The 26,270-nt window shown below is 43.7% G+C and overlaps 1 long non-coding RNA gene across 1 annotated transcript; it reads right to left on the reverse strand.

The window, feature by feature from the left end:
- Window positions 1-3,594: 3,594 nt before the first annotated feature.
- LOC310703026 lies at window positions 3,595-26,270 on the reverse strand. The gene is made up of 2 exons (XR_014523904.1): window positions 25,968-26,270; window positions 3,595-3,870 (listed from the first exon to the last, which is right to left on the reverse strand). It is a non-coding gene; the product is annotated as an uncharacterized lncRNA (long non-coding RNA).

Raw genomic sequence — 26,270 nt, forward strand, 5'->3', positions numbered from 1 at the left:
AGCCCCAAGAAAAGAAAAATTAGTACCTGCCACTTTGCAGGACATATTTGAGAGAAGAAAAGGCTAAGGGGTAAACCCTGCAAAAATCCAGACTGGAGACCCTAAGATGGTTGGATCTGATATCCTTCCGGCAACTCCTGCAGCCAAGCTGGTGCCAAATATACATTGTTTTGCTTTCCTTTGGACCACATCAGTGAGGCCGAAAGGGGGTGTCTTGTTGTCTGGGCAGCACAGGACCTCTACACACAATACACACAAACATAGCATTTTATGCACATTAAACTTTTACATGCTTTGCCTTGTAATATACGGTAGCTGCCCACTTGTGCCCTTGTTCTAACTCTAGGAATATTTATCAAGAAGCTTTATTTGGAAGATCAGTTAAAGATTTCATTTCTGCTCTTTGTAGGGAAAACGGCAAGAAATGTGGTTTTGTGGCATGTGTATTTCATTCTCAGCTGAAGCTTTGTTTTGGAATAGCTATTATTATAAAAAACGTGTCTTTTAGATACTCTGCTCTGTGAACAATGCCAGTCTATACCACCGGACCTGACGTGTCAATATGACGATGACTTTGACACCTGCAAAGCTGACCCTGACACCAAAAACTGCAATGTAGTCAGAACCTACAAAGGTAGGTTTTCCTAAGCCCACAGATATCACATTCAACAGAGAGGCCTCATTCCAACAAGATGAGGGAAATAATGCATGGTTGGCGGACCTGGTGGGAGGTTTAATGTCTTGGCTTCCGATGTGAGCGGTTTAGTGGTGAACATTTGCTCAAGTGGCAGTTTAGGCATTGGTAGGTGTAGTCTTGGATGGAGGGGAGGTTGTAGCCTCTGTCTGTCAGGAGCTTGTCCTATACTCAAGTAGGACCCTGGTATGTTCTCTCCCTCCTGGTCGATCGTTCGGGAACTTCAAAAGCTTTCTTCAGCCCGAACATCACAGTGACTGATGCCAACTGACACCAACACACTTAGGGATCTGCAAAGTTTGCGCAACTTGCGTGACAGACCTCAGCAACTCAGCATTTTGTCTAATCTACTTTATTTACATATAAACTCACACGGAGCACTGCAACATGGCTCCCTCTCTCTCAAGCATCAGACAGCAAAGAGAAAGAACAAAGGACAATAGTCCCACTTCACGGAACGACTCCCGGCTGGTTGCCCAGGAATGTACAAGGACAAGGGAATGCTTCTTACCATCCTCTTTTTATTCAGTATTTACAGAGAGAGCCTATAGAATCCAGCCTCTTGGATAATGCCGTTGTCCTGAGTGAATCTCCACCCCTCGTCTCTCCCACTTCCTCATTTGTCAGTTTCATTGTCTCTGTCCTCTTTGCTCTCCTGCTTTCAAGGCTTCCTGGGTTCAGGGGGGATCTGGAATGCTTTCTAAAGACACAGTGTCCATCAGCTGTCGCCCCCTGATGCTTCCTCCTTCTCCTCTCCCATTATTTCCCAACTTCCCCCCTCATCTGCCTCTGAGCTGTGACCTCCCTCAAACCCTTGTTGTAATTCTGAACTGTCTTCTTCCTCCTCCCTGGAAGAGTCAAGCTGGGGAGGCAGTCTCCGCCATTCCTCCTCTGCCCAGTCCCTGACAATTAGTAGCCCAGTGCAGGTGTATATGGCAACTAGACATATAATAGCAATAATTAATTATTATGGTAAAAATAGCACGGCTGACGCTTTTTCCAACCCCCCCCCCCCAGATGGAAACCTATATTCCATTAAACGTGGATGCTGGAGAAACAACAACTGCAATTCTGAAATGCGCATTGAAAACACCAAATTCATCCGAAAATGTTGCAGTGACAGTGACTACTGCAATAAAGATATATAGAAAAGTCTTAAAGTCACCTGAAGTACTTCAACATAGACCAGCATATATATATACTGACATCTTTGGCTGCCCTTCACCATTTCCTTTCTCAAGAAGATCAAGTTGAAGTTGTGGCTATCTCTGTAATTCCGTGAACTGATAAGAATGAAAGCTACTACGTTATTCTGGTGTCTTGGTTTTTTTTTTATCCCCCCCCCCATAAGGTTGTAGAAGAAAACCTGGAAAATAAGTTGCAAAATCAGTAATGGCTGACTCTGCCGATTTTGATTTCTCTCAGTTTCTCATTTTCCCTAATCCATTCTTCACATCTTCAAATTAGTTGACCCTTTTTTTTTTGGTCAGAAAGGAAGTCCTCATGAAAATTCACTGACATCGTAATATGATTTTTCTCCTAATATAAACATATTTGTAAAACATACTATACCCAAGCATATTCCGCAAGCAGGGCATCCCTTTCTTTGCATGAGAGCCTGCTAGCTATTTTGGGCCCCTCGATTTCACACCAAGATCTCGCCTCTAAAAAACCCACTTTTTCCAGTGCCACAATCTTGTGTGGTTACATGACTCATATTGGAGTATGGTTGGGAAGATGCGTGTCCCAATTTTGGGACTGAGCATGTTGGAAAGCATGCCTAAGTCTACACATGTTTGTGCACTTTACTTGTATTGCAAAATTCAGAGACGAGTGAATTTTGAAGGAGGGCCCTGAATCTGGTCGCGTATTATTTCCCAAAGTGTAAATTTGGTATATTCACCTTTAAATGCAAGCTGAATCAAGTTTCTCCCCCACCCCTAGGCACAAACCTCACACGTGTTACAGATATACTAAAGAAGGCTTCTGTGTGCTTATTTTTAGTTAATTTCATACAACTTATATGCCACTTTATTATAAAAAACCCTCAAAGCAGTCTATAAAACTTCTTTGTAACACTAATCTAACTGTGCAAACAAACAAACAAACAAACAAAAACAAACAAACCACCATTCCCCAAACCTAAAATTGTGCTGAATGAATGAGCAAGGGAATGTGAAGATAGGCTCTACTTGCTTTTTTGTGTTGAACTTAAAGGTTAGGACCATAGAATCTTTTATATGGGCACTGCCAGACCAGGGTGGAATGACTTTAAATGACAGGTGTCTAGGCCACAAAAGGCCATATATCTCATTCCTCTCTCCTGGGAGGAAGAAGCAAGACCTGAGCTGTAGGACACATTCCAAATGGGAAAACGGACTGAGAGAGGATGCAGAGCAAAGACAGGTGAGATGGTGGCATTGCCTAGTGAGAAGGATTCGCCAAGAAGAATCTGGGAGGCCATATAGAGAGGTTTGGAGGGCCACATTCAGCACCCAACCTCCTGCTACAACCTAACTATAAGCAGCGAGAGATGAAGGCTTAGAATCCAGAAATTGGCTTGGCAATCTCTCAGTTCTGTGGAGGTGCTTTTTAATTCAGTGTATAACCAATCCTCGCTTCCTCGCTCCACTGACCACCTGTACATCAGTCTAGATGTTTTCCCTGACATGTCTCCATCATTCTTCACCAGGATGACACAACAACCAGCTCCCTTTTTAAGGTGGAACGGAAATATCCTAACATCCTCCCCCTTTCCGTGTAACCTGTAGTACCTGTGGTTCAACCCAATTGCAACCTCTGTACATAAACCTTAAGTTGTTCTTGTTGGCTATTTGCAGTTTAGTAGCGCTGCAGAGATCTTGCTGGGGAGACCATGCATTAAAAAAGGGACTCAAAAATAACTTAAACAAGGTTTTAATAATAAAAACAAAAACTCCTTATACACTAAATACATCAACAACAAACCAGACCGAACCACCAACCCATCCCCCTGGGTAATGGGAGAGCTAGGTGCTGCTCCTTATATACTACACCCAATTGCTGACACAGCTTAATCAATACAACTCAGCAGCACCTGCTATGTTTCACAGCTGTAAAGCTGGGTCACGTTATTTTGCTCTGGCCCTTGCTCTGGCCCCTTAAAGACATACACATCGGGTGGAACAATGATGGACCTTTACATTTAAAGAAACCATTCAACATTTCCCCTGCGGTTCATCATTGTGGAACAAAAACATAAAGCATATTTTGTACATGTCTTTCATGTGTAACCTTTGGAAGTGCTTTTGTAGAAATGTCCGCAATTTGATTGTCACCTGGAACATATTCAAATACAACCATTTCATCAGCAATTAGTTTCTTTACAAACTGTAAATGTAACCTTAAGACTCTAGTGCGCTGCGTATTGGTCTCTGAACACAGGATAGCAAGTCTGCTCTGGGAATCAAGGTAAACTTTTACTGGTAGTGTAACTTGCATCTGTAGGTCAGCAAATACTTGCAGATACCATTCTACATCACGAGTGGCCTGAACGCATGCACATAACTCACTCTCTGTTGTGGAGAGACAAATAATGGTTTGTGTCTGGGACTTCCATTCAAATGGACAACTGTTATAACAAAACACCATACCAGACACACCCCTGCAATTATTTTGTTCCACTGTATGAGATGCATCGCAGAAAATTTCAAAACCTCGTCAATACTTGATGTAAACTGCAATCTATAATGTTTGGTATGTTAAGGTACATTACCACTCTTTTAAGAGCAGAGAAACATTGCGTAGTGGGCTTTTCCACAAATTTTGCCAGAAAGTGAAAAGCATAAGTTATATCTGGTCTTGAGATTCTTTGAATGAAATTTAGCTTGCCTATAGCAGAACGATACAAAGTTTTGTTAGGAAATGGCTTATCTTCACCTGTAAAGGTGAAACCACACACCACAGGCGTTTCCTTCCCATTTGCATTTTCTAAACATAGCATTTCAACAAGATCATCAATTTTTGCAGTTTGATGAACCAGAAAAGATCCATTTTCGCCTTTCTCCATTTGCATGGACAAGTAATTTTTAGCTATGCCTAATTCCACCACATCAAATTTCTTCTGTAACTGTGATGCTACCTGTTCATATTCCTGTTTAGTTTTTGTAGAAATTAATACATCATCTACATACACACATATTTTTGTTACAGAGTTTTCCCTTTCCTTTACAAACACACAATTGTCTGCCTTTCCTTGTGAAAAACCAATATCCAGCAATTCTTTTGCTAAAGTTTGGTACCAGTTTCTCCCACTTTGGTGCAGACCATAAAGGGATTCAGAAGCACCATTATTTTCTGCTGCTGCTGCTGCTGCTTCTTCCTCTTCTCTCTCAGTATTATCTATACCCTTAGTATCTTGGAAAACAGCAACTCCATTCCAATTTAAAGTTTGTATCATGCTTCTGGTAATATGAAATTTGCTAGTTGCTGGTATGTAAATTCTGTACGCCCCCTGCTGGTAGCTCATTAATTTTCCCTGAACACTACGCTCACCGAATTTCTGTTTAGCGGGATAATGCATAATTACATCTGAACCCCAAAAGCGTAGGTATTTCAGATTAGGGCGTTTTTTAAACAACTTCTCATAGGGGGTGACATCTAAACCAGAATGATAACTGTGATTTCTAACAAAAGGCATGGAGCACTTCAGCCCAAAAGACTTTGGGCAGATTAGCATCATGCAGATAAGTTTTAACCCCTGCCTGTAGGTCACGCTGCACAACTTCAACAAGCCCATTTTGCCAGGGACTTCGGGGGCAAGATAACTGATGAGTAGTCCCCTGCACTTCCAGGAAATTCTCAAAATCCTCAGAAACAAATTTCCCGCCCTGGTCAGAAAATAGGTTCTTAATTGGTTTGTTAAAGTGCGTTTTTACCCAGTTGCAAAAAACCTTGTACTTCTCAAATCCTTTGGACTTTTCAGCTATTGCATAAGTCTATCAATATCTACTATACTGGTCTATGAGAGTTAGCCAGTACTTAGAACCTCCTAATGATGATGGGAGTGGCCCAACTAAGTGACAATGTACACGTTCAAATGGCCCGGTTACTTTCCTATCTGAGCACCTACCCTTGCGTGCAACCTTAATCTTATTTTTGCAACAGGATAGACATTGCATAAAGAATTTACATGGTTTTAAGTTGAGGCCATTAACAATATTCTTTGTCTTAATTACATCCGCAAAATTCAGATGTCCCAGAATTCTGTGTGCCTCATGGACACACCCAGAATGTGGCCTTACATTCCTTTTAAAAAAATAATATTTATTATTTTTAAGCCTTACAAAAAAGAAAGAAGAAAAAAGAAAAAAACCTACAATACAATATATAAACAATACACAACACAACATTAACACATTAAACAAAGCAAAAGCAAAAACAGTTCAAAAAACACACATCATACCATCTCAATATCCTCTCTTTCATTCCCTTGTTTCATCGACCTCCTCTCACCTCCCCTTTTGTATTCCATTTCTATTAAATGTTTCAGCAAATCCTTTCTCTATTTTCTGTCATATGATTATTTTAACATATTTTAATCTTATTTTCCATTAAAACTATAATACTTATTTATGCTTAATTCCTTAAGGCATTTCTACTAAAGCCATATAATTTCCTTCCAACATTTTTCTAACATTCATTAATTTTACATTATTTCCATATATAGATTTTAAATTTTTTCCAATATTCTTCCACCGTCTCTTCTCCCTGGTCTCGGATTCTGCCAGTCATTTCCGTCAATTCCATATAATCCATCAACCTGGTGATCTTCTGTCCGAGGCTCTTATCTCTTTTCCAAGTCCCTTCTGCGAGTCTTCTTCATGTTTATACATGCACTTTACTTTGTCTTCTCCTGGTCTTGTTCTTAGTTTCCTTCCTCTGATGTTGAAAAGTAAATCTTGAGGAAATTCCCACCTAGCAATGCATTTATTCCTTCTCAACAAATCAGCCAGATCTCCATTGTTAAGACTAAAATTCACAAGGTATTTCCAGTCGTATTTCAAAGTTCCTCCAAGTCTGGCAGTCCCCACAACTCCAGTTTCCTCCTGGCCCAAGTCCCAAAAGTCCCTGCATGAAGGGATCTATCCAACTTTCCTTTTCCAGTCCAAGCGGGGCTCCAATCCTCAAAGTCTGACTTTCTCTAGATTCCATCATAAAAGGCATCCACTTATAGTCATCAAGTTGCATCTGTGAGGCTGGGGCTCTAACAACTTCCCCCCCGCCTTCTCCTCAATTTGCCATGACAAGGTAGATCCCTGTATCGATTCCTGAATAGTTTCTGTATTAATATTTACTTTTTGTCCATAATATGTCACTTTTTGTTCCAAGTTATCAATTTTTATAATCGTCACATCCATCTTCCTATGGAGCTGTTCCAATGAGTCATTAATCATACATAATGCAACCACTAAGGCTTCTTCTGTCAACATTCTTAACAGTCCAAGATCAATCCCAGATTCTCACGATCTTGTCTTGCAGCTGGTAATTCCCCACTCAGCTCATGTAACAATTTCAAAGGCTTCCTCTAGGGGGAAACAATTTCTATTTGTATCAATCCTTTTAAGCACAGTTCAAACAATAAAGTTAGTTTCAATTTTCAATTACATTTACTCCTTTTTAAACGCAGAAGGAGACAGTGGAAACAATGTATTTCTCTTCTTTAACTTACTGTCAACAAACGATCTATTCACAATCAATGAACATATCCGAAACTTCAGTCCTACTAGCAGCCCGTTTCCAGGTTCAGAACGGTGGTAATTTGACTTTCTTCACTCTCTCCTGCAGGCTTGCGCGATCTAAAAATTCCCCCCTCTCCTCCTGCTTCCAAGGGGGGTTTGATGATTTTAGCCAATGGAAGTTTAATCCTTTAAGGAAAGCTTTCCAAGACTTTAGCTTGCAGCTTTTTTGCTCCAGTCTATTTACAAAAGGGGAAGGCAGACTTCCTGTTTGAAACCTCCCCGTTTCGGTGCCAAATTAAGATGTTTAAAAATCCAATTTTCCATTCTACTCATGGGAAGTTGTTTTAAAATCAAATTGTCCACAGGAAAAAGTCAGCGCTCTCCGGCAACAGCAATGCGGCTTCATCCGGGAAAGAAGCAGTCAATTCGCAGCACCGCGCCACTCACCCCACGTCACTCCGGATCCCCAAAACCGGGTTTCCCCGTGAGTAGGGGAGGCGCAAAAGGTGCCAGCGGAATCCCACGTTTACAGGCTTCACCCGCCTGTGATTTTTTGTGGGTCCCTGCCTTCGCCGTGGCGGTCAGACCCTAATTTCCATGAAGTGAATCCCTCCCGGTCAGAGGAATTAAGCCATTACCGGAGGCACTGACCCGGATGTCCTGTGGCCTTACATTCCTCAACTCCTGGCTTGACTGTGCTGCTCTGCAATTTATAGGCGATTGTGAGTAGGTGCGAAATACAGTCTATATAAACCATCAGATTCCCGGGCATACAATAGACGTTTGTTCCCATCGAAAAACTCACACATTGACTTTAGGAAACGCACAGTTATGCCTTGACAAGCAAAGCAGCTTACTGATAATAAATTTTCCACTGACGGGCAGTAAATGCAGTTCGCTATTGTAATGTTTAAAGAGTCGAGTTTAACAGTACCTGTAATGGTTCAAGGGGTTGCTCGTGTGTAAGCCAGCCCCCACACCTGGCTGGGTTGCCTAAGTGAACCTTTTCTGTCAGGAAAGCCACTCACCCGTGGCTGTCTCAATCGCTGGCAGAATCCGTCAGTGGGCGTTTCTTAAACTTCTCCAGCAATGAAGTTCTTTCACGCCCAGTCTCCTCCTACTTTCCCTGCTCGGAAGCCTTCAGTCCCAACAGAATATATATAAAAAATACAGCATTAAACATTAAAAACTTCCCTAAACCGGGCTGCCTTTTAAAAGGAAGATAGTTGCTTATTGCCTTGACAACTGATGGGAGGGTGTTCCACAGGACAGGCACTACTACCGAGAAGGCCCTCTGTCTGGTTCCCTATAACCTCATTTTCAGAGTGCGGGAAACATCCGAAAGCCCTTGGCACTGGACCTCAGTGTCTGGGCTGAATGATGGGGGTGGAGAGGCTCCTTCAGGTATACAGGACTGAGGCTGTTTGGGCTTTAAAGGTCAGCACCAGCACCAAGCCATGCATATAGCTTACTCAAAGAGCATATTTCACAATGAAAGCAAGCGGGGGGGGGGGGTCTCAGAAGAAGCTGTGTTAAGAATGGCACATTTCCATTTTCCACCAATGATCTGAAATTAAGAGGACGCTAAATGCACATTGTACATAGTGTGAAGATAACTAAAAGGCACAGTGTATGCACAGTTCAGCCTGTCCCAAGTAACTGAAATAATGTTCCTACTCCTGCTCATAATAATGCACTTTCATATATAATTAATTTTGATGAACTCCAGGAAGTGCACTATATGAATGCATAAGTTTCCAAGACTCTCTCTCCCTCATTCACATTGTAATCTCATGTTTATGTAGCCAGTTCATGACTTTTCCTCCTTACAAGAGCAGAGTGTCCTTGAAGAGGCTTGTGCATGCATGTCATCAAGGGAGGAGAAGGAACTGGTCTACCCTATCAGTGGGGATAGGGTAGACCAGTTCCTTTTCCTCCCTTGATGACATGCACCAGTGTTTCTTCCTCTGTCAGGGCTTTGCTTTGATGGAATACAAGAATCCACCACATGAGGCTGCTGGAGAAAAGAAGACTGTGATGGTGAAGAAGGCCTGCATGGTCGCCATCTCATTGTTCAATGCTGCAGTGACAGAGACTTATGCAATGAATAAATATAGAAAGGACTTAGGGCCACCTGACTTAAGGCATGCATGTGCCCTTACTCTTTGGGCTGGCTCTCACTTTTTCTTCTTAATTAGGATCAGTTCTAAATAAGATTCAGTTAATTTTCTAATTAATTAATTAAATAAATAATTCAGTTTATTTTCTAAAAGCATTCATGAGTCAATCAATACTATGTATGGTTAATAATTATAATTGTAGGGTTGTATTCAACATGCTGCTTATTTGGTCTGTGAGTGGGCCAGTTATGATTTCTTGGCTCACCAAGATGCTCTCTTGGGTTCTTGTTGAGATGCATCATCATGGAGAAGAAAAGAAAGCACTGCTCCAGTTTACTGAAGGCCAATGCTCTTGTTCCTTTTGTACATGAGCGGTCCAGTTATGATTTCTTGGTCCACTCCCTTTCCTCTTTGATCCCTGTAATAGGAACTGATGGTCTTGTTCAGATGTGTCACAATATTGTTGTTGTTGTTTTAATGAAAAATGGGCATTATTTACATATGTTACTAGGATCGGTTCTGGATTAGATCTCAACTGTTAAAATTTATTCAGATTAATTTACAATAGCATTCAAAAATTAATGGATACTATGATAGGGTTAATGACTGTGATTGTGCTTCATTGGCCCAGCCCCTTTCTCTTTGATCCTCTTAAGGGGACATGGTATTCTCTTGGGTTCTTTTTGAAATGTATCATCATGGAGATAAAAGGAAACTCTTGCTGCAGAGTGCTGAAGACCAGTGTGACTTGGGTTTTGCTTTGTCCCATTAACCTCCAGATTCCAAGATGACCTCAAAGGAACGGCTTCTGCTTCTTGCAATTATGAAATAATGTGTTCACTAACTCATATGACAATTTCACAAGAAGCATGAAGAATGAACAAGAGCCATGTGATTCTATAACTGTTTTCTTAAATAAGCAATTATAACCATCCCACGGACCCTCTTAAAACTTTTGAGAAGCTAAATCCTTGCTCATGCTTGCAGCTCTCTCTGTGCTGGTTCAGAGCTCAGCAGTTCTTCACAGGATACCCATGGAACTATGGCTTAGAAAAATGGGACATCAATTTGAGCTAATCTGTAAGATGGGTATAATAGTATAGCCACTTCCGACATAAGGAGGAGGTGGTGTTGCGGGCTTCATGCCCCCAGCACACGCACAGAGGCTGGTTTTCAGCCTTGCACGATTAGGGGAATTCTCGGGGCTGCGTCATCCCATGAGCCAGCCAATCAGCTGGCTTGGGATGTGTGGCTTGCCTCATTTAAGGCAAGCACGGCCCCCGGGATCTCCTTCTTTGGTCCACGCAGCTGATCTGGTTTCCCACCCACTAAGGTCCCACTTCTGACCTTGCTATGGACTTCGGTTTGTCACCATTAAGGGGCCTGTTAGGAATTTTTTCCACATGGCAAATTGCCACTGGCCATTTGGTTTTTTGCCTACCTCGTAGCAAATCATCACAACTCTTTTGGTTTTGGCAATTAGGCATTGGTAGGGGTATTGTTATGTAGATGTATTGGGGGGGAGCGCCATCACCTCCCCCAAATTTTGAAGGGTAGTAGTCCGGTAAAGGATTCCGGGGGGGGGGGGCATTGCCTCATCAGAAGCCTATGGAGGCCAGGGCCTAAAGCGCGCCCCCAAGCGGTGACCCCAGGGGAGTAACTACCCGTATTTTTCGCTCTATAACACGCACCAGACCATAACACGCACATAGTTTTTAAAGGAGGAAAACAAGAAAAAAAAATATTCTAAACGAAATAGTGGATATATGATTTTTGTGGCTCATGCTGTGGCCACAGACATGTGATCTGACAGTGAGTTTGGAGTAGCCCAATGCAAAAATCCTGAGGATCCATGTGGATCCATGCTTTGTAACCACGGAGGAGGGAAGGAAGGGGAACCATGGATCCTCTGCTCACGACTGCAGCAGATCCCCCCCGCCAGCCGCAGGCATTCGCTCCATAACACGCACAGACATTTCCCCTTACTTTCTAGGAGGAAAAAAGTGAGTGTTATGGTGCAAAAAATACGGTAGTTGATGTGCGTCAGCAGGGCTCCTCCTGCTGGTTTTAACCCTTTCCGGTTTTCAAGCAAACAGGCTGAAGCCAGATAGTCTGATAGGACCAATGCCTAAGCCAATACAGCTCTTACCTGTAACCAATAAAGTTGTGGCGAATTTTAGTCCATTAACCTAAAGTTTTGTGTCCTGTGTCTTTATTTCTACCGGGGGGAGGCGGGAACATGCCACGCAACTTAGTACACTGAGTAGACTTGGATATTTAATGTGAATAACTTGGGCAGGGGGCAAAATAACAATGGCTAACAGGAATGGGAGAATTTGTCAATTTCAGTTTCTCCCTGTTTTCTATTTCCCAATCTTAAATTTACTTCTGCACATTTCCAAATCAGTTTGTGACTTCTATCTTTTTTTACAGAAAGAAGTCCTCATAAAAATCCAAGAGCATTTTTGTGTGATTTTTCACCTACTGTAATATATCTTGAATCTTTGTTATATGCATACTTTACCCAAGCAAGTTTTGAAGAAATGATTGTGTTTCTGTTCAGGTATTATTTCCAAGCCACTGGCTCTGAGGGGCAAGCCCTGGGCAGGAAAAGGGGGAAAGTGGAGTAGAGGGCAAAGAGTCTTGAATTATTTTTTTTAATGCCTTGTGCGTCCACATCTAATCTAATTTCCATCAATTATCTGTGATTAGGAGGGCACTACATGCACATTGTACGTAGGGTGAATGCTCAGTTGATGCACATCTCAGCCTGTCCCAAGAAACTGAAATATCACTGATCATAATGATCCAACTTCTGTCCATAAACATTTACTTGCACTATTAGGTATAGTTGATTTCAATGAATTCCATGAAGTGTAACTTATGAGTGCACCCAGAAGCCATCAAAGAACATTTAGAAAACAAAAGAACAAACAATAAAGCTTTCAAAGCTCTCTCTGTTTCCTGCTTTCATATCTCATATTTCATATCTCATATTCATGTGTCCAGGTTATGGTCCACTGCCCTTTCATTTCCCCATCTTATAAAGACAGGGTATCTTCTAGTGGGTTGTGCATGCATGTTATCAGAGGGGTTAAAAGCAACTGCCTACTCCACAGGGCAGGGAGCGGTGATCAGTGTTTCTACCTCCATGAGTTAGGGTTTTGCTTTGACCCAGAACCCTTCTGATTCCAAGATGAGCGTAAAGGATCAGATCCTGCTCCTTGCAATCTGTGCTCTCCTGCTCCTCACACCTGGAGGTAAGTTCCATTGGCAAGGCACAGGAGAAAGACTTTTCAGCAAGTGTGTAATACATAAACAGCGACTCCTTCCTTCTCTTTTTGAAATAGAACCAAACTTTTAATAGCCTGGAGAGAAATTGGATTCCCCTCATCAGGTTTAATTAATCTCATCAACAATAAAGAAAGAGATGCACAGTCGTATCTTGGCTGACGAATGCCTTGCGACTCAAATGTTTTGGCTCCTGAACACCACAAGCCCAGAAGTGAGTGTTCTGGCTTGTGAATGTTCTTTGGAACCTGAACATCTGATGCGGTTTCTGTGGCTTCCTGCAGCCAATTGGAAACCGTGCCTTGGTTTCCAAAAATTTTGGAAGTTGAATGGACTTCTGGAATGGATTCCGTTCGACTTCTGAGGTACCACTGTATATGAATTATGTGCAGGTACAATATATATATAGAAAAGGTAGAGAATAAGGAGGAAATCATAACATGTAAGGTCATAACAGTAAGTATACAATAATCAAATCAAATAAATACATTGTACAGAGTTTGAATCAATAAGCTCTTCAAACCAACAAAGAATTCCAAAGTTTTACTGCAAGCTGCCTTTAAATTTGTTACAAAAATGTTGAAAATACAAATCAATTCATTTTTCTTAAACAACTAGCAATGTAGTCCAGTTTTAAGTTCTTACTTCTTAATATCATCCAATAACTATTCTCTCTCTGGTCCCATAGAAAGATTCAGATAGGAAAATTTCTTCTTCAATATGCTAGCAACTTCAGAGAGAGATCCAGACTCTAAGGGATGAGTTACTGACTAACATAAACACTGAAAGTCTTTGGGAGTAATCCCCAAGAAAAGAAAAATTAGTCACGGACTGTGGGCCGGTGTGTGTGTGGCATTATTAATCCGGGAAGATTGTTCTTTCAGGGCTCTACCATTGCCATCGATCCCCGGCATTGAATGTGTTGGCCTAGTGTGGGGCTCCGAGGTGAGCTTGGCTGTCTGGCTGGTGTACTGGCCACCTAGCGCACCAGCAGCCACCCTGTCAGGCCTGCTGGAGGCGGTGGCCGGCTGGGCCTTGGAGTTCCCTAACCTATTGGTATTGGGGGACTTCAACATCCATGCTTATGCCATTCCCTCCTCACAGGCTTTGGACCTGTTGTCTTCCATGGCGACACTAGGGCTCTCCCAGTTTGTTTCGGGCCCCACACATCAAGCAGGCCACATGTTGGATTTGACCTTTGGCTCTGGTATAGATGTGATCATGTCTACTTCAATGAAGATGCCATGGTCTGATCACTACGCTCTGAAAGCCAGGATTGATTTTCCACCCCCACCCTGTTTAGGTGGCGAGCCAATTTGGGCTCGCCCGCAGAGGCTGATGGACCCTGATAGATTCCATCAGGCCTAGCGGGACCTTGCTCCCCCTGGCGACTCATTGACTGAGCTTGTTGAGGGCTGGAATATCCAGCTCCTAGCAGCCATCAATGAGATCACACCTAGGCGCCCTCTGCGACCCCGCAGAAACCGGGCTCCCTGGTTTACCGAGGAGCTTCAGAAAATGAAGCGGGACCTCAGACGGCTAGAGCGAGTATGGCAGGGTGCCCATGATGGAGCCTCAAGAACATCTTATAGGGTTTTTATGAAAACCTACGAGATGGCAGTGAAGGCCGCTAAGAAGTCCTACTTCTTGGCCTCCATTGCCTCTGCTAGCTCTCGCCCAGCGCAATTATTTAGTATAATTCGGTCTTTAACGTCCCTTGAAGGACAGCCAAATTTAAATAACAATTTGACACACAGCTGTGAGGCATTTGCGAGCTTTTTTGCGGAGAAGGTCCTGTTGCTCCGCCATGACCTCCCTGCCAATTTGGATACAATAAAGGAACTGGAGGCCCCTCGACTGTTCTCGGGTCCAGTATTGGACCACTTTGACCGGATATCCCCAGCCGATGTGGACAGACTCCTCTGAGCTGTAAAGCCCACCACCTGTCCTCTTGACCCGTGCCTGTCTTGGCTGATTAGAGCGTGCCCAGACGTGGTGCGGATCCCCCTGGGTGATATCATCAATTTGTCCCTTGGCACCGGGATATTCCCAGGGGAACTGAAGGAGGCAGTGGTGCATCCTCTCTTAAAGAAAACATCATTAGATCCCTTAGACCTATCCAATTACCGCCCGGTTTCGAATCTTCCATTCCTGGGTAAGGTGATTGAGAGAGTGGTTGCTGAACAGATTGGTAGGTTTCTGGATGAAACATTAGTTCTCGATCCATTCCAGTCCGGCTTCCGCTTGGTCATGGGACCAAGACGGCTCTGGTCGCCCTAACAGATTATCTCCACAGGCAGCTGGATTGAGGCGGGTCGGGGCTGCTGATTCTTCTAGACCTGTCAGCAGCCTTCGACATGGTCGATCACGAACTCCTGGACCACCGCCTTGCCGACGTGGGGATCCAGGGCACAGTCCTTCAATGGCTGCGCTCGTTTCTCTCTGGTCGGGGACAGAGGATGGCGCTTGGGAGGGAATTGTCATCGCGCCACTCCTTGGTGTGTGGAGTGCCTCAGGGTGCGATTCTCTCCCCGATGCTTTTTAACATCTTTATGCGCCCCCTCACCCAGCTGGTCTGGAGTTTTGGGCTGGGTTGCCATCAGTATGCCGATGACACCCAACTCTATCTGTTGATGGATGGCCATCCTGACTCGGCCCCAGACACACTGACCAGATGTCTGGAAGCTGTGGCTGGATGGTTACGTGGGAGCCGGTTGAAGTTAAATCCGTCGAAGACAGAGGTCCTCTAGCTGGGACGGGGCGATATGGGATTGAGGGGGCAACTCCCATCTCTTGCGGGGGTGCAATTAGTGCCAGCATCGTCCGTTAAGAGTTTGGGTGTAATCTTCGATACCTCCCTCTCTATGGAGGCGCAGATTACAGTTATAACAAAGGCGGCATTTTTTCATCTCCGCCAAGCTAAGCAGTTGGCTCCTTATCTCTCTCGCCCTGACCTAGCCACTGTGATCCACGTGACGGTCACCTCCAGACTGGATTATTGTAACTCACTCTACATGGGGCTGCCCTTGAGACTGACCCAGAAACTCCAGCGGGTGCAGAATGCCGCGGCGAGACTCCTTATGGGGTCTTCGCTGCGAGAGCACATTCATCCGGTACTATACCAGCTGCATTGGCTCCTGGTGGAGTACAGGATCAGGTTTAAGGTGCTGGTTTTAACCTTTAAAGCCCTATGCGGTCTAGGACCCTCGTACCTACGGAACCGCCTCTCCTGGTATGTCCTACAGAGAAATTTACGGTCTGCAAATAAAAACATCCTGAAGATCCCAGGCCACAGAGAGGTTAGGCTGGCCTCAACTAGAGCCAGGGCTTTCTCGGCCGCGGCTCCAATCTGGTGGAACGCTCTGTCACAAGAGACTAGGGCCCTGCGGGACCTGACATCTTTCCACAGGGCCTGCAAGACAGAGCTGTTCCACCAGGCCTTTGGTCAGGGCGCAGCCTGACCCCCTCCTCTGGCAATCTGCACAGAATCTTGCTTAATGGTTGCCATCAATTTGATTTTAATTTGATTTTAATTAATTTTATAATGAATGTTTTTAGAATGCTGGATTATTTTGATTGTTGTTAGCCGCCCTGAGCCCAGCTTCGGCTGGGGAGGGCGGGATATAAATAAAATTTATTATTATTATTATTATTATTATTATTATTATTATTATTATTATTATTACCTGCCACTTTGCAGGACATATTTGAGAGAAGAAAAGGCTAAGGGGTAAACCCTGCAAAAATCCAGACTGGAGACCATAAGATGGTTGGATCTGATATCCTTCCGGCAACTCCTGCAGCCAAGCTGGTGCCAAATATACATTGTTTTGCTTTCCTTTGGACCACATCAGCGAGGCCGAAAGGGGGTGTCTTGTTGTCTGGGCAGCACAGGACCTCTACACACAATACACACAAACAGCATTTTATGCACATTAAACTTTTACATGATTTGCCTCGTAATAGACGGTAGCTGCCCACTTGTGCCCTTTATTTGGAAGATCAGTTAAAGATTTCATTTCTGCTCTTTGTAGGGAAAACGGCAAGAAATGTGGTTGTGTGGCATGTGTATTTCATTCTCAGCTGAAGCTTTGTTTTGGAATAGCTATTTTTATAAACACGTGTCTTTTAGATACTCTGCTGTGTCGACAATGCCAGTCTATGCCACCAGATCTGACATGTCAAAAATACGATGGCTTTGAAACCTGCAAAGCTGACCCTGACACCAAAAACTGCAATGTAGCCAGAATCTACAAAGGTAGGTTATCCTAAGCCCACTGATATCACATTCAACAGAGAGGCCTCATTCCAACAAGATGAGGGAAATAATGCATGGTTGGCGGACCTGGTGGGAGGTTTAATGTCTTGGCTTCCGATGTGAGCGGTTTAGTGGTGAACATTTGCTCAAGTGGCAGTTTAGGCATTGGTAGGTGTAGTCTTGGATGGAGGGGAGGTTGTAGCCTCTGCCTGTCAGAAGCTTGTCCTATACTCAAGTAGGACCCTGGTATGTTCTCTCCCTCCTGGTCAATCGTTTGGGAACTTCAAAAGCTTTCTTCAGCCCGAACATCACAGTGACTGATGCCAACTGACACCGACACACTTAGGGATCTGCAAAGTTAGCGCAACTTGCGTGACAGACCTCAGCAACTCAGCATTTTGTCTAATCTACTTTATTTACATATAAACACACACGGAGCACTGCAACATGGCTCCCTCTCTCTCAAGCATCAGACAGCAAAGAGAAAGAACAAAGGACAATAGTCCCACTTCACGGAACGACTCCCGGCTGGTTGCCCAGGAATGTACAAGGACAAGGGAATGCTTCTTACCATCCTCTTTTTATTCAGTATTTACAGAGAGAGCCTATAGAATCCAGCCTCTTGGATAATGCCGTTGTCCTGAGTGAATCTCCACCCCTCGTCTCTCCCACTTCCTCATTTGTCAATTTCATTGTCTCTGTCCTCTTTGCTCTCCTGCTTTCAAGGCTTCCTGGGTTCAGGGGGGATCTGGAATGCTTTCTAAAGACACAGTGTCCATCAGCTGTCGCCCCCTGATGCTTCCTCCTTCTCCTCTCCCATTATTTCCCATCTTTCCCCCTAATCTGCCTCTGAGCTGTGACCTTCCTAAAACCCTTGTTGTAATTCTGAACTGTCTTCTTCCTCCTCCCTGGAAGAGTCAAACTGGGGAGGCAATCTCCGCCATTCCTCCTCTGTCCAGTCCCTGACAATTAGTAACCCAGTGCAGGTGTATATGGCGACTAGACATATAACAGGAATAATTAATTATTATGGTAAAAATAGCACGGCTCACTCTTTTTCCATCCCCCCCCTTAGATGGAAACCTATATTCCATTGTACGTGGATGCTGGACAAATGAAGACTGCAATGCTGAAGGAAGCTTTGATGACACCAAAGTCATCCTAAAATGTTGCAGTGACAGTGACTTGTGCAATAAAGATATATAGAAAAGTCTTAAAGTCACCTGAAGTACCGGTACTTCAACATAGACCAGCATATATATATTCTGACGTCTTTGGCTGCCCTTCACCATTTCCTTTCTCAAGAAGATCAAGTTGAAGTTGTGGCTATCTCTGTAATTCCGTGAACTGATAAGAATGAAAGCTACTATGTTATTCTGGTGTCTTGGTTTTTTTTTATCCCCCCCCCCCCATAAGGTTGCAGAAGAAAACCTGGAAAATAAGTGGCAAAATCAGTAATGGTGGACTCTGCCGATTTTGATTTCTCTCAGTTTCTCATTTTCCTAATTTCACATCTTCAAATTAGTTGACACTTTTTTTGTTCAGAAAGGAAGTCCTGATGAAAATTCATTGACATCTTAATATGATTTTTCTCCTAATATAAACATATTTGTAAAACATACTATACCCAAGCATATTCCTCGACTGACTTCAGGTCCAGTGTTGGACCATTTCGATCGGATACTCCCTACTAATGTGGATAGATTCCTCCAAGTTGGTAGGCCCACCACCTGCCTCCTTGATCCGTGCCCATCTTGGCTGATTAGGGAGTGTCCAGATGTTGCGCGGACCCCCCTGGTTGAAATTATCAATTTGTCCCTTGACACGGGGACATTCCCAGGGGAACTGAAGGAAGCAGTGGTGTGTCCACTCTTAAAGAAAACTTCATTAGATCCCTTAGACCTATCCAATTACCGCCCAGTTTCAAATCTTCCATACCTGGGTAAGGTAATTGAGAGAGCGGTTGCTGAACAGCTTGGTAGGTTTCTGGAGGAAACATCGGCATTAGATCCATTTCAGTCCGGTTTCCATTCTGGTTTTGGGACGGAGACGGCTCTGGTTGCCCTAACAGATGATATCCGTAGACAACTGGATCGAGGCGGGTCAGGACTGCTGATCCTTTTAGATTTGTCAGCAGCCTTTGACATGGTCGATCATGATCTTCTGGACCATCGCCTCGCAGACGTGGGGATACAGGGCATAGCCCATAACTGGTTGTGCTCTTTTATCTCTGGTCGGGGACAGAGGGAGGCACTAGGGAGGGAAATGTCATCGCGCCACTCCTTGGTGTGTGGAGTGCCACAGGGTGCAATTCTCTCCCCGATGCTTTTTAACATCTTTATGCGCCCCCTTGCCCAGATTATCCGGAGCTTTGGGCTGGGATGTCACCAATATGCTGATGACACTCAGCTCTATCTGCTGATAGATGGCCACACCGACTCGGCCCCGGACACACTGACCAGATGCTTGGAAGCTGTGGCTGGATGGTTTCGTGGGAGCCGATTGAAACTAAATCCTTCGAAGACAGAGGTCCTATGGCTAGGTCGGGATGGCATGGGGATGAGGGACCAACTCACTTCTCTTGTGGGGGCCCAATTACTGCCATTGCCTTCCGTTAAGAGTTTGGGTGTAATCCTTGACACCTCCCTTTCCATGGAGGCGCAAGTTACAGCAACAGCCAAGGCGACATTTTTCCACCTTCGCCGCATCAAGCAGTTGGTCCCTTACCTTTCCCGCCCCGACCTGGCCACAGTGATCCATGCGACGGTCATCTCCAGGCTTGACTACTGTAATTCGCTCTACGCGGGGCTGCCCTTGAAGCTGTCCCAGAAACTCCAGCGGGTACAGAATGCTGCAGCGAGGCTCCTCACGGGGTCTTTCCCATGGGAGCATATTCACCCAGTTCTTTTCAAGCTGCACTGGCTCCCGGTGGAGTACAGGGTCAGATTTAAGGTGCTGCTTTTGAAATTTAAAGCCCTTCACGGCCTAGGACCCTCGTACCTACGGGACCGCCTCCCCTGGTATGCCCCACGGAGAGCCTCAAGGTCCATAAATAACAACACCCTAGTGGTCCCAGGCCCGAAGGAAGTTAGATTGGCATCAACCAGAGCCAGGGCCTTTTCAACTCTGGCTCCGGACTGGTGGAACGCTCTGCCTCATGAGACCAGGGCCCTGCAGGATCTGATTTCTTTCCGCAGGGCCTGTAAGACAGAGTTGTTCCGCCTGGCCTTTGGCTTGGAGCCAATTGATTCCCTCCCTCTCTTTCTTTTTTATTTTACTTCTCCTCCTGCAATGAGGCTACATTTTAATATTTTAATGTTCCATTATTTTAATGTTGTATTTTATTTTTGTTTTTAAGTTGAAATTATTCATCTTGTTTTTATTATTGCTTGTAAGCCGCTCTGAGCCCGGCCTTGGCTGGGGAGGGCGGGGTATAAATAAAAATTATTGTTATTATTATTATTATTGTTGTTATTATTATTATTATTATTATTATTATTATTATTATTATTATTATTATTATTATTATATTCCACAAGCAGGGCATCCCTTTCTTTGCATGAGAGCCTGCTAGCTATTTTGAGAACCTCGCCTCAAGATCTCGCCTCTAAAAAACCCACTTTTTCCAGTGCCACAATCTTGTGTGGTTACATGACTCACATTGGAGTACGGCTGGGAAGATGTGTGTCCTAATTTTGGGACTCAGCATGTTGGAGAGCATGCCTAAGTCTACACATTTTTGTGCACTTTACTTGTATTGCAAAATTCAGAAACGAGTGAATTTTGAAGGAGGACCCTGGATCTGTTCGCGTATTATTTCCCAAAGTGTAAATTTGGTATATTCACCTTTAAATGCAAACTGAATCAAGTTTCTCCCCCACCCCTAGGCACAAACCTCACAGGTGTTACAGATATACTTAAGAAGACTTCTGTGTGCTTATTTTTAGCTATTTTCATACAACTTATATTCCACTTTATTATTAAAAAACCCTCAAATCAGTCTATAAAACTTCTTTGTAACATTAATCTAACTGTGAAAACAAACAAACCACCAAACCCCCATCCCCCAAACCTAAAATTGTGCTGAATGAATGAGAGAGGGAATGTGAAGATAGGCTCTACTTGCTTTTATGTGTTGAACTTAAAGGCTAGGACCATATAATCTTCTATATGGGCAGGGCCGGACCAGGGTGGAATGACTTTAAATGATAGGTGTCTAGTCTACACAAGGCCATATTTCTCATTCCTCTCTCCTGGGAGGAAGAAGCATCACCAGAGCTGTAGGACACATTCCAAATGGTAAAATGGACTGAGAGAGGATGCAGAGCAAAGACAGGTGAGATGGTGGCATGGCCTGGTGAGAAGGACTGGCCAAGAAGAAACTGGGAGGCCATATAGAGCGGACCACATTCAGTTCCCAGCCTCCTGCTACAACGTGGCTATAAGCAGCGAGAGATGAAGGCTTAGAATCCAGAACTTGGCTTGGCAATCTCTCAGTTCTGTGGAGATGTGCTTTTTAATCCAGTGTATAACCAATCCTCGCTTCCTCGCATCACTGACCATATGTACATCAGTCTAGATGTTTTCCCTCACATGTCATAGAATCATAGAATCATAGAATCATAGAATCATAGAGTTGGAAGAGACCACAAGGGCCATCGAGTCCAACCCCCTGCCAAGCAGGAAACACCATCAGAGCACTCCTGACATATGGTTGTCAAGCCTCTGTTTAAAGACCTCCAAAGTAGGAGACTCCACCACACTCCTTGGCAGCAAATTCCACTGTCGAACAGCTCTTACTGTCAGGAAGTTCTTCCTAATGTTTAGGTGGAATCTTCTTTCTTGTAGTTTGGATCCATTGCTCCGTGTCCGCTTCTCTGGAGCAGCAGAAAACAACCTTTCTCCCTCCTCTATGTGACATCCTTTTATATATTTGAACATGGCTATCATATCACCCCTTAACCTCCTCTTCTCCAGGCTAAACATGCCCAGCTCCCTTAGCCGTTCCTCATAAGGCATCGTTTCCAGGCCTTTGACCATTTTGGTTGCCCTGCTCTGGACACGTTCCAGTTTGTCAGTGTCCTACTTGAATTGTGGTGCCCAGAACTGGACACAGTACTCCAGGTGTGGTCTGACCAGAGCAGAATACAGTGGCACTATTACTTCCCTTGATCTAGATGCTATACTCCTATTGATGCAGCCCAGAATTGCATTGGCTTTTTTAGCTGCCGCATCACACTGTTGGCTCATGTCAAGTTTGTGGTCAACCAAGACTCCTAGATCCTTTTCACATGTACTGCTCTCAAGCCAGGTGTCACCCATCTTGTATTTGTGCCTCTCATTTTTTTTGCCCAAGTGCAATACTTTACATTTCTCCCTGTTAAAATTCATCTTGTTTGTTTTGGCCCAGTTCTCTAATCTGTCAAGGTCGTTTTGAAGTGTGATCCTGTCCCCTGGTGTGTTAGCCACCCCTCCCAGTTTGGTGTTATCTGCAAGTTTGATCAGGATGCCCTTGAGTCCATCATCCAAGTCGTTGATAAAGATGTTGAATAAGACCGGGCCCAAGACAGAACCCTGTGGCACCCCACTAGTCACTCTTCTCCAGGATGAAGAGGAACCATTGATGAGCACCCTTTGGGTTCGGTCAGTCAGCCAGTTACAAATCCACTGAGTGGTAGCATAGTCAAGACCGCATTTTACCAGCTTCTTTACAAGAATATCATGGGGCACCTTGTCCAATGCCTTGCTGAAATCAAGGTAGGCTACATCCACTGCGTTCCCTTCATCTACCAGGCTTGTAATTCTGTCAAAAAACGAGATCAGGTTAGTCTGACATGACTTATTTTTCAGAAATCCATGCTGACTATTGGTGATCACAGCATTCCTTTCTAGGTGCTCACAGAAAGGATGTCTCCATCATTCTTCACCAGGATGTTCAGAATTCTTTGAAATGGTTCATGCCCACCTCACAGTTCTATTGCTCTTTGGGGGCTCAGAATGTGCAGATGGCAACCTTCAGGGAGGAGAAGTGTTTACCTGACTTTCCAGCAGTGGAAATGCTGCAAATTACTCAGAGGATGAGTCAGAGCTAGGAGGCCAGTGCTATGTAAATGCTCTGGTGGAGTCAAATACAGCACACTCTGCCATGCTTACTCTCTCACTGACCCTCCAGGGAAACTGTGGGATAACCAGCCTCACATAAACAACATGCTTATGTCTAATTAAGGCATGAAGGGCATCATCATAATAATAATTTATTTATACCCTGCCCACCTGGCTGAGTTTCCCCAGCCACTTTGGGCTGCTCCCAACAGAATATTAAAAACACAATAAAACATCAATCCCTAAAAACCTCCCTAAACAGGGCTGCCTTCAGATGTCTTCTAAAAGTCAAATAGTCGTTTATTTCCTTGACATTGGAAGGGAGGGTGTTTCACAGGGCAGGCACCACTAGTGAGAAGGCCCTGTGCCTGGATCCCTGTAACCTCACATTTTGCTGTGAGAGAGCCAGAAGAAGGCCCTTGGAGCTGAACCTCAATGTCTGGGCAGAACGATGGGGATGGAGACACTCTTTCAGGTCAAGGCCGTGTAGTGCTTTAAAAGTCAGCACCAACACTTTGAATTGTGCTCGGAAACATACTGCGAGCCAATGTATGTCTTTCAGGACCATACAGTAAGCTGTCCTGCCAGGTTTAGCTTACTTTGGGAGGGAATGTTAATCAAGCCTATTGTTCCCCTTCAGTCTACCTGAGAATCACAGCGTGTGAAGAGGTTTGAGCTGGTTGCACCAGCTGAACCACAAGACTCTCACCAGCCATTCTTGAGTTCATATACCAATAATTTAGGAGCTTTCACCACTTGGTAACAAAACCAAGTTTTACTGCCAGTGCAACTTTCTGGATCACATACATCTGATCTTGTGCTACCTGTTGTTTCTCTGGTTACCAGAGCATGCACAAAGTTCTCTCCATGCTGAAAGCTAGGGAGATCTGGCCTTCATGAAAACAGTTCTGGGCATGCTCAGAACAGACAGATGATTCTATCAGGGTTGTTGGGGCATCTCGTTGGAATGTCCTCTTGACAACAGGAGAGAGTGTGTGAAGCTGCTCAAGTGGGGCTGGCAGTCCTTTTATAGAAACATGGGAGGGATATAATTATTATTATTATTATTATTAGGAATTACTTCTGGATTAGATATTAATTACTATAATGAATTTTAAACTAAAGTATCTGCCTTCAAAAATGCTTGAGCCTTGGCAAAGTTTACAAATTGAATGACCAGGTGACTATATTGTTCAAGAAACTGAAGGTTTCACTCCATCTTCAGATGCAGTCTCACAAAGAGTGTGTTTCACAAGTTCTACCTGTGGGATCTTTATGAAATCTGATTGGGAGACAGAAAAAGCGGTCGAAAGGAAAGGGTCCATACATGTTTAGGTTTATTGCCCATCTCCAATTATATTACAATAGTCATGGTCGTCACAGCAGTTAATTCTGAAGGTCAACTTCTGTTCTGGAAATTCGTTTTAGATATCACAAAATGTACTAGTTACAGGTGGTATACAGTTGAAACAGCAGTCTTGGTGTATTGCAGCCAGTGTTCCACCTAGAACAAGATCCAGAGAGAAAATAAGGGAAAAAAGGATTTGACAAATTTCCCCTCTTGAATAGGTATCTCATACACTAAAGTATCTTAAAGGCACAGCTCAAATGACTTTTTTCATATATTTCATATATTTTATTTCCTATACTTGTACTGAGGCACACGAGCGCTTTGTGCCATCAGTATACGCAAATGGCTGGCTCATTAAAGGCTATATTGAACTTTTATTCTCAATAATAATGGAACTCACAGATGGCGAATACTCTTTACTATTTGTAAAAGGAATCTTTATATGAGTTTGAGTTCATATTTTATTGTCCCATTGGAGGCACACTGTATCTTTGTATTTTGGTCTTCCAGGCTGTGATGCTATATAGTTTAAAATTCTGATAATTTGTTTTGCTTGTTTGCACCTTTTGTTGTTGTCAAGAAATCAATTAAAAATAAATAAATAAATAAAGTGGATGGTGGGTTGGGATACTGCCAGGGAGACAAAGGCCATCATGCCCCCACGTCTGCTCCGGACGATCCATCGACCTCCCATAGAAATGCAGTATCAGTCAATTAGCGACACAAGCCTCAGAAATAGCTTTCCACATTCGAAGGACTGGTGCACGCTTTATCATCAGAGTTCGCACAGCGAAAGATGCACTCAGGAGAGCATTATTTACAACTTTATTCAGCGTTGATCAGAACAAAGAAAAAAACAAGACTGCCTGCTTCGATGTCCAGGCATAGAGAGAAAAACAACAGCTCTAAACAAAACAGAAACTTCTTGTGAACAGGAAATATGCAGGCTGTGACACAACAACCAGCTCCCCTTTTAAGGTGGAATGGAAATATCCTAACATCCTCCCCCTTTCCGTGTAACCTGTAGTACCTGTGGTTCAACCCAATTGCAACCTCTGTACATAAACCTTAAGTTGTTCTTGTTGGCTATTTGCAGTTTAGTAGCGCTGCAGAGAGCTTGCTGGGGAGACCATGCATTAAAAAAGGGACTCAAAAATAACTTAAACAAGGTTTTAATAATAAAAACAAAAACTCCTTATACACTAAATACATCAACAACAAACCAGACCCAAACACCAACCCATCCCCCAGGGTAATGGGAGAGCTAGGTGCTGCTCCTTATATACTACACCCAATTGCTGACACAGCTTAATCAATACAACTCAGCAGCACCTGCTATGTTTCACAGCTGCAAAGCTGGGTCACGTTATTTTGCTCTGGCCCTTGCTCTGGCCCCTTAAAGACATACACATTGGGTGGAACAATGATAGACCTTTACATTTAAAGAAACCATTCAACATTTCCCCTGTGGTTCATCATTGTGGAACAAAAACATAAAGCATATTTTGTACATGTCTTTCATGTGTAACCTTTGGAAGTGCTTTTGTAAAAATGTCCGCAATTTGATTGTCACCTGGAACATATTCAAATACAACCATTTCATCAGCAATTAGTTTCTTTACAAACTGTAAATGTAACCTTAAGACTCTAGTGCGCTGCGTATTGGTCTCTGAACACAGGATAGCAAGTCCGCTCTGGGAATCAAGGTAAACTTTTACTGGTAGTGTAACTTGCA

This window comes from Podarcis liolepis, assembly GCF_965112155.1.
Source record: "Podarcis liolepis genome assembly, chromosome: 3".
NCBI classification, from domain to species: domain Eukaryota; kingdom Metazoa; phylum Chordata; class Lepidosauria; order Squamata; family Lacertidae; genus Podarcis; species Podarcis liolepis.